The 8436-nt window shown below is 43.3% G+C and overlaps 1 protein-coding gene across 3 annotated transcripts in view; it reads left to right on the top strand.

Annotated features, from left to right (window-relative positions):
* The first annotated feature begins 1151 nt into the window (after positions 1 to 1151).
* The window catches only part of ANKRD46 (ankyrin repeat domain 46), a 50898-nt gene continuing 43613 nt past the window's right edge, over positions 1152 to 8436 (top strand). For 2 of the 3 annotated variants that reach the window (XM_060611031.3, XM_060611028.3), the window contains exon 1: positions 1152 to 1238. The gene's annotated coding sequence lies outside the window, so the exon portion shown is untranslated. The remainder of the gene's footprint in view (positions 1239 to 8436) is intronic. The other variant, XM_060611029.3, reaches the window with a different exon arrangement.

The raw sequence follows: 8436 nt of genomic DNA, 5'->3' as shown, positions 1-8436 counted from the left end.
CTGTGAACACACTGGGAAAAGATTTAAATTCTTTCCTGATTTGGCACAATTTACAGGCATCGATGAAGATACTTTAAACTCAACCCAAACCACAAGGAAGACATCCATGACGAATTGGTTAATAAATGTCATCAATTCAAAGAGTAGTTAATGCATTAGTAGTTAATGCACAAGAAAATGTGAAATGCCTTGAAATCATAATTCTTTTTTAAATTTTTATTATTCTTATTTTTTTTTTAATTTTTTTTTTAACATTTTTATTTATTTTTGAGACAGAGAGAGACAGAGCATGAACGGCGGGAGGGCCAGAGAGAGAGGGAGACACAGAATCGGAAGCAGGCTCCAGGCTCTGAGCTGTCAGCACAGAGCCTGATGCGGGGCTCGAACTCACGGACGGTGAGATCGTGACCCGAGCGAAGTCAGACGCTCAACCGACTGAGCCACCCAGGCGCCCCTTATTATTCTTATTTTTTAAGTAGGCTCCAAGTCCCAGATGCGGGACCCACCCTGGGCTTGAACTCACCATCCTGATCAAGACCTGAGATCAAGACCTGAGCTGAGATCTAGAGTCAGTCGTTTAACCAGCTGAGTGTGAGTGTGTGTGTGTGTGTGTGTGTGTGTGTGTGTGTAAGTTCCCAGTAAATGAATTTCTACCATCCCACCACCCACCACATTTTCAATGAGTTTTGGCTGTATACAAGTTGCATTTAGTCCAGGACTCTTAGAAAAGTGGGATGTAAATATTCAAACCGTTTTTGAGAAAAACAACAACAACAACTTCGCATCATATTTTAGAATTAGAGCAGTCACGACTATGTCCATTTGGGTTATTACATTAGACTTACCCAGAGGCCCGTGAGTATCAGTTGATGCCTACAGCTTTTAATAAAACTGTCCTTGCTTTGAAGCCTTCATTTAGCTGAGGAGGTGGGATGTATATTTAGAAAAAGACGTGAAAAGTGCGAAATGCTCCTGGACTCAGAAGAGGTCTGAAAAGCCTCTTCTGAGGTTGTCATTCTCCTCTCCAGGCGCAGTTAATGGAGAGAGGGTTCTTTCCGAGTTTCCAGCTCAGGGCAGGCCGAGCCGCTGAGGGGGCCTCCCGCCTCCAGAGGGCGCGCCGACCGACGCGGCGTGAGGCCGCTCTGGCACAACTGGGGCTCCGCCTGTCTCGGTGGCCCGCCCCTCTCCTTTCCTCAGCCTGGAGCTGCCGCCGCCGCCGCTGCTCGGCCTGTTCGAAGGTACTTGGACCGGGGCCCGTAGGCGGCCCCAGGACGGAACCGTTGACACCTCCCCTGCCGGCCCCGACGTACCGGAGAGCCCCGACCGGGGGCCTGGGAGACAGGCTTTGGGGGAGTGAGTGGGGGAGGCGGCCCGGGGCCCCCGCCCCTATTCGGCGACCGGAGGGAGCCCGACCGGGGCGTCGCGGGTCCGTGTTGGCTTCCCCCTGGGCCGTGCCGCCCGTGGGGGCTGGGAAAAGGCCTGCGAGGCGAGGGTTCTTGTTTGCTCTTGCGGGTAAAGGCCGTGACAGTCCGCAGGAGGAGGCAGCCCGGGTGTGCGGCCCGCGGCGGGCGGGCCTGGGGCGGGGCCCGCTCGCGATGAATCGGGCTGTCTGAGCCGCAGCCCTCCGCCGGCGCTTCGCCTTTGCGCCCGGACCCAGCGCGTGCTGTCGCGGCTTGCGCACCGCGCGACGTGGCTGGTCGTAAGGACCCTGCAGTCTAGGCGTAAACGGCTGTTGCGGTGTGAGTGAGCGGTCCAGAATAGCACATGGCCCCGTGTTTAAAGACAGCATTTGCCTCTTAATGTGCATTGCTAGGAAGCAGGTGCTTTACCCGCCAGGTTATCCAATACAGTGCTCTGCCTCGAGGAAAAGATATGTTTATTCTTTAAAACTGGCTACTGAACATCATTAGGTTAAAAGAAAAAATACACCATTGAATAGTAACACTTCTCACTAAAGAATAACAGTGGTACCAAGGAGCTCCTAGCTTAAACAGCTATAGTATCAGTGGTATAGGAATTCTAGTAATAACTGTCTTCAGAGCTTACTATGTGTCAGACGTTGTGCTGAGTGTTCGAAATACCTGATACCTCGTGCAGCAACCCTGTGAAGTTCCGTTTCCAGTTTACAGACAAGGAACCGAGCACGGAGAGTCTGAGTTAACTTGTCGCCGGTCAGACAGCTAGACAAGAGTGAGCTGGGATTTGAGCCTCATCTGCCTTACTCCAGTGTTCTGCTTCTGTACCTGTCACCTATCCAGGCATGTTCTAGACATGTTTGATTTGATTTGTAGCCTGAACTGGTTTCTCTCGCGCTTAATTTTCATGGCTATGAGCAAGGGCCCCATACCAGCTTCTTTTTAGTTTTAAAGGAGTTTCATGAGAAAACTGTTTGCTCATTAAAGGTTACAGTGGATAATAAGTTAAGCTCATCGCTCAGTGCAGTTTGATTTGGAATAGAGTTGGGTTTATTTGGTTGTTTATGCGCTTAATTACTTCTCTTCGTTATTTGTATTTCGATACCATTTTGAATGCGTTCGCTTTGCCTTTGCAATATTATGACAGTAGTGCTGAAGGGAAATGAGAGATTTTTCAATGACAGTGAGTTCATCTCTCACTGGATGTAGGAAAGGCATTGGAGAGAGACTGAAGTAAAGAGAATGAAGAGATTTTTGCCATGTTTAGAACACATTGAGTTACTCTAAAGGATAAAGACTTTGCACAGTTCCTATGAACGTCAGGAGGGATGTCCTATTTCCCATGTGGAAAGAGGTTGGATATTATCGTCTCCCAAATCCCTTCGCCTTGTCAGGATCCAAGAGTTTGCGTATTCAGCATTCTTGTAGCAACTGTATATTGAGTGCCTTCCATGGCCAGGCACTGTTCTACACACTGGGGATGGAAGAGTGAACAAAGGAAAATCTTTGTCCTCATGGAGCTAACTTTCCACTGGAGGAATGTGGGGTGGGTACAATAAACAAAATAATTTAAAAAAATTTTTTTTTAATGTTTATTTATTTTTGAGAGAGAGACAGAGTGTGAGTGGGGGAGGAGCAGAGAGAGAGGGAGACACAGAATCCGAAGCAGGCTCCAGGCTCTGAGCTGTCGGCACAGAGCCCGACGCGGGGCTCGAACTTAGGAACTGCGAGATCATGACCTGAGCTGAAGTTGGACGCCTAACTGACTGAGCCACCCAGGCGCCCCTAAACAAAATAATTTTTAAAAATTAAAATAAAATATCCAGTCAGATGGTAACAGTTGCTAAGAAGAAAAATAAAGCAGGGAAGGGGGATAGGAAGAACCAGAGAAGAAACAGATGTAGTTTTAAAATAAGGAACGGCGTCATGGAGAAGATTTTTGAACAAAACCTGAGGGAGTGAGGGACAGCTTTGGAGCTATCTAGGGGAAGAGTATACCAGGCAGGTGCTGAAGCCCAGAAACTGTCAGTCATACTGGAGGACCAGCAGAAGGAGGCCAGCAGGTTTGAGCAGAGTGAGGGAGGGTGGGGTGGGATCTGAGAGCTAAACTGGCCTTGGTAAAGACCTTGGCTTTTTCTCTGAGTGAGGAGGGGAGTGGGTGGAAGGTTTTGAGCAGAGGAGTTGGGGGATCTGACTCAACATTGTTTTGTTGTTTTTTGTTTTAATTTAACATTTATTTATATTAGAGAGCAAGATAGAGCGCGAGCAGGGGAGAGGCAGAGAGAGAGAGACGGAGACAGAATCCGAAGCAGGCTCCAGGCTCTGAGCGGTCAGCACCGAGCCTGATGTGGGGCTCAAACTCACGAGCCCTGAGATCATGACCTGAGCCAAAGTCAGATGCAACCAACTGAGCCACCCAGGTGCCTCTCTGACCCAATGTTTTTAAAGGATCGCTCTGGCTGCTGTGTTCAGAATCAATTGTTGGGGCAAGGATGGAGCAGGGAGACTGGTTAGGAGGTTGGTTCAGAAATCCAAGTGAAAGGTGATGGGCGCTCAGACCAGCTGGTATCTGCCAGAATTTACGGATGGACTGGATGTGGAGTGCGGGACTAAAAGAAGGAAGCATGACTCGAAGGCCTTTGGCCTGCTGTTGGAAGGATGGAGTTGCTGTTTACTGAGATGGGGAAGATTTGAGGGTGGAGAGATAAGGGGAGGTGAGTGGGATGGCAATCAGGTCGTTTTAGATGTGTCAGATTTAAGATGCCTGTTCAAATGAGGCTATAGGAGGCTGGAGTTCAAGGGAAAGATCCTGACTCAAAATAGAAATTTGGGAGTCATTAGCAAATAGATAGTGTTTAGAACCATGGGATTGTATGAGATCTGGTCTAAAGAAAAGAGGATTGAGCTCTGGGCTTTGTGGAAAGATGATTGGTGAGATTAAGAACTTCCTGAGGAGGAGAATCCTTTGAAGATAGGAGTGTGGAGTGTTAGAAGCCAAGTGAAGAGAGTGTTTCAGGAAGGAGAAAGTGATCATCTGTGTCCTGCTCGTTGGAGAAGTCATGTAGATGAGGATGGTGAAATGGCCAGTGGATTTAGCAACGCGAAGGTCATTGGTGATCGTGCAGAAGCACTTTCAGGAGAACAGTGAGGGAGAAAAACTAGTCTAAAACCCGGTTTACAGAGAAAATAGGAGAGGGATTGGAGTCTACAAGTATAGACAACTCTGCAGAGGAGGTTAGCTGTACATTTTCCATATATAATTTGAAAGCACTGTAGTCATTTCCATAGTAAATAATTTTATTTCCAGCTTCTCTTACTTAGCAACTAGACTTGGATTATTTTATCAATGACTGGTGGAAAGAAATACTCCTACTACTGGTAATAATTTTCAGTGCTATGCCTTTCTTCATGTGGAGCTGATGAACCTCTTTTGGTGCAGAATTTTTCATTAACTCCATGTTGACTTTTCTTTTGTTATTCACCCTTTAAGAATGAAAGAACTTTGGAGATTGTCACTATGCTATTGAAATTGTCATACCAAATTTGCTTAGTACCATTCTACTAAAGACTTTTCCTAGATGTCTTACAAGGAAAATAGAGAATTAGATCGTGTGTAGGCATTCCATAAAGAACTCTTTCGTGTTGTGTGTAAAAGATTTACCTATTTAATATAATTTTTGCTATTAAAACTTAACGGTTATATCTTTGTAATAAAATCCCTTTTTTTCTAAACCAATATATAAACATTAGAGTGATCAACTTAACTTAAACTTTATATATGAAAACTAAAATCATTGACAAAGGAGCTTCTAATTTACAGATTAAAAAGATGCTTGTTCCTTTTTCTTCCAGCTTTATTGAGGTATTGGTGACAAAATTGTATATATTTAGGTAGCACAGCATGATTCTTTAAGGGGTACAATGTGATGATTTAGTATTCTTTATCTGTGTTTTTTTTTAATTTTTTTAATGTTTATTTTTGAGAGAGAAAGAGAGAGAGAGAGAGAGAGAGAGAATGCAAGCAAGTGAGGGAGAGGCAGAGAGAGAGGGAGACACAGAATCCAAAGCAGGCTCCAGGGTCTGAGTTGTCATCACAGAGCCTGATGTGGGGCTCAAACTCAGGAGCCTTGAGATCATGACCTGAGCTGAAGTCGGACACTTAACCAACTGAGCCATCCAGGCACCCCTTGGTATTCTTATATACTTATGTGAAATGATTACCACAATCAAGTTAATTAATACATCTATCACCTCACACAGTTATGTGTGTGTATTAAGGCACTTAATATCTACTCAGCAAATTTCAAGTACACAATACAGTATTACCAACTATAATCAGCATACTGTACATTAGAACCTCAGAACTTAGGGTGCCTAGGTGGCTCAGTTGGTTAAGCATCCAACTTCAGCTTCAGGGCATGGTCTCTCAATTCATGGGATCGGGCCCCATGTCGGGTTCTTTGCTGACAGCAACGGAACATTCTTGGGATTCTCTGTCTTCTCAAAGTCTTAAAAATAAGTAAAATAAATAAATAAAAAGAACCTCGGAATTTAGTCATCTTGAAACTGAACGTTTGTACGCTTTAACCAATATCTTTTCCTCTACCCTTCAGTCCCAGACAACCACCATTCTATTTTCTGGTTCTTTGAGTTAGGCTTTTTAAAATTCCACATATGGGGCGTCTGGGTGGCTCAGTCAGCTAAGCATCCAACTTTGGCTCAGGTCATGATCTCATGGTTCATGGGTTCGAGCCCCACATCAGGCTCTGTGCTGACAGCTCTGTGCTGGCAGCTGGAGCCTGCTTTGGATTCTGTCTCCGTCTGTCTCTCCCCTGCTTGCACTCTTGTCTCTCTCTCAAAAATAAATAATTGAAAATTTTAATTCCACATATAAATAGGATCATACAGTATTTGTCTGTGTCTGGCTTATTTCACTTAGTATAGTGTCCTCCGTGTTTAATCATGGTATTGTAAATGATAGATTTTCCATATTTTTTTTTATGTCTGAATAGTATTCCATTGTGTGTGTGTGTGTGTGTGTGTATTATTTGTCAACTAATACTTGGGTTATTTACACATTTTGGTTATTATGAATAATGGAGAGAGAATCCCCAGCAGGCTCCATGCTGTCAGTGCAGAGCCCAAGGTGGGGCTTGATCTCATGCCCCATGAGGTCATGACCTGGGCCAAAATCAAGAGTCCAGCACTTAACTGAGTGAGCCATCCAGGTGCCCCATTGCTATTTAGTTTTTCTGAAGCTTGTCTTTGTTCACTGGGATTGTTAGCACTTCCTCCAAGGAAGAGTTTAGAAACCTTAAATACTTATTTATTATTATTGTTATTGCCAGTAATTATTAGAGAAACAAAACAATTCTAAGACCAAACCATGTTCGACAAACAGACATATACCCATCTGATTAAAAAAGGGACAGTTTGTTGTTTTCTAGTTCTCTGTCCTTTAACCATAAACACATATATACCAAAGAAATACTGATATTTGTATGTATTCAACAAGCTAGCCAGTAAGTGGTACTTGTTTTTTTCCTGGAAGTTTGTGCCTCTTAATCCCCTTCACCTCTTTTGCCCATTTCCCCCACTCCCCTCACCTCTGGCAACCACCAGTTCTCTCTATTTATGAGTCTGTTTCTGTTTGTTTGTTTTAAATTCCACATATAAGTGATCATATGGTTTTTGTCCGTCTGATTTATTTCACTTAGCATAATACCCTGTAGGTCTTTCCATGTTGTTACAAATGGCAAGATCTCATTCTTTTTTACATAGCTGAGTAATATTCCATTGTATGTGTATGTAAACACACACACACACACACACCCCATATCTTCTTTATCCATTCATCTATAGATGGACACGTGGATTGCTTCCATATCTTGGCTATTGTAAATAATGCTTCAATAAACATAGGGGTGCATATATCTTTTCAACTTAGTGTTTTTATTTTCTTTGGGTAAATAGCCAGCATTGGAGTTACTAGATCATATGGTATTTTTATTTTTAATTTTTGGAGGAATCTCCATACTGTTTTCTATAGTGGCTGCACGAATTTGCATTCCCACCAACAGTGCAGGAGGGGTCCCTTTTCTCTATATCCTTGTCAACATTTGTTATTTCTTGTCTTTCTGTTCCTAGCCATTCTGACTGGTGTGAGGTGATACCTCGCTGTTTTGATTTACATTTCCCTGATGATTAGTGATGTTGAGCAGCTTTACATTATTTGTCTCTGGCCATCTGTATGTCTTTGGAAAAATGTCTATTCAGGTTCTTTGCCCATTTTTAAGTTGGATTATTTTGTCTTTTTTGGTGTTGAGTTCTATAAGTTCTATATATATATTAGATATTAGCCTCTTATTAGGTAATATCATTTGCAAATATCTTCTCCCATTCAGTAGATTGCCTTTTGTTTTGTTGATGGTTTCTTGTGCAAAAGCTTTTTACTATGGTGTAATCCCAATAGTTTATTTTTGCTTTTGTTTCCCTTCCCTGAGGAGACATATCTATGAATATGTTGCTAAGTACTAATAGGTAGTACTTTTCACAAATTTCTGAATACGGTCAATTAAAAGACAAGGTGCACAATGCTATTTAGGGATGGTAGCAAGTGAGTCAGAAAGAAATGCAAGAACACAAATTCGTAGTTTATGTAGCCAATTTTGCCACGTTGGGTCTTTATGAGACTAGATACTCTTCTATATTTTACTTTTTAAATTCAGTATATCAGGGGTGCCTGGGTGGCTCAGCCGGGTGAGCATCCGACTTCGGCTCAGGTCATGGTCTCACGGTTCATGAGTTCGAGCCCCACATCAGGCTCTGTGCTCACAGCTCGGAACCTGCTTTGGAGTCTGTGACTCCCTGTGTCTCTCTACCACTCCCTCGCTCATGCTCTCTCTGTCTCTGTCTCTCTCAAATAAACACTAAAAAAAAATTAAACTCAATATATTAAAACTAGCCAAATATCCTATATATTGTATCTTATTAATTACGATGTCTTTTTTCCCCCCTTTAA

The sequence above is a fragment of the Panthera onca genome, chromosome F2 (assembly GCF_046562875.1).
Source record: "Panthera onca isolate mPanOnc1 chromosome F2, mPanOnc1 haplotype 2, whole genome shotgun sequence".
Taxonomy (NCBI): Eukaryota; Metazoa; Chordata; class Mammalia; order Carnivora; family Felidae; genus Panthera; species Panthera onca.
Note: the sequence above shows the minus strand (reverse complement) of the source record. Positions and strands in the feature narration are given on the sequence as shown.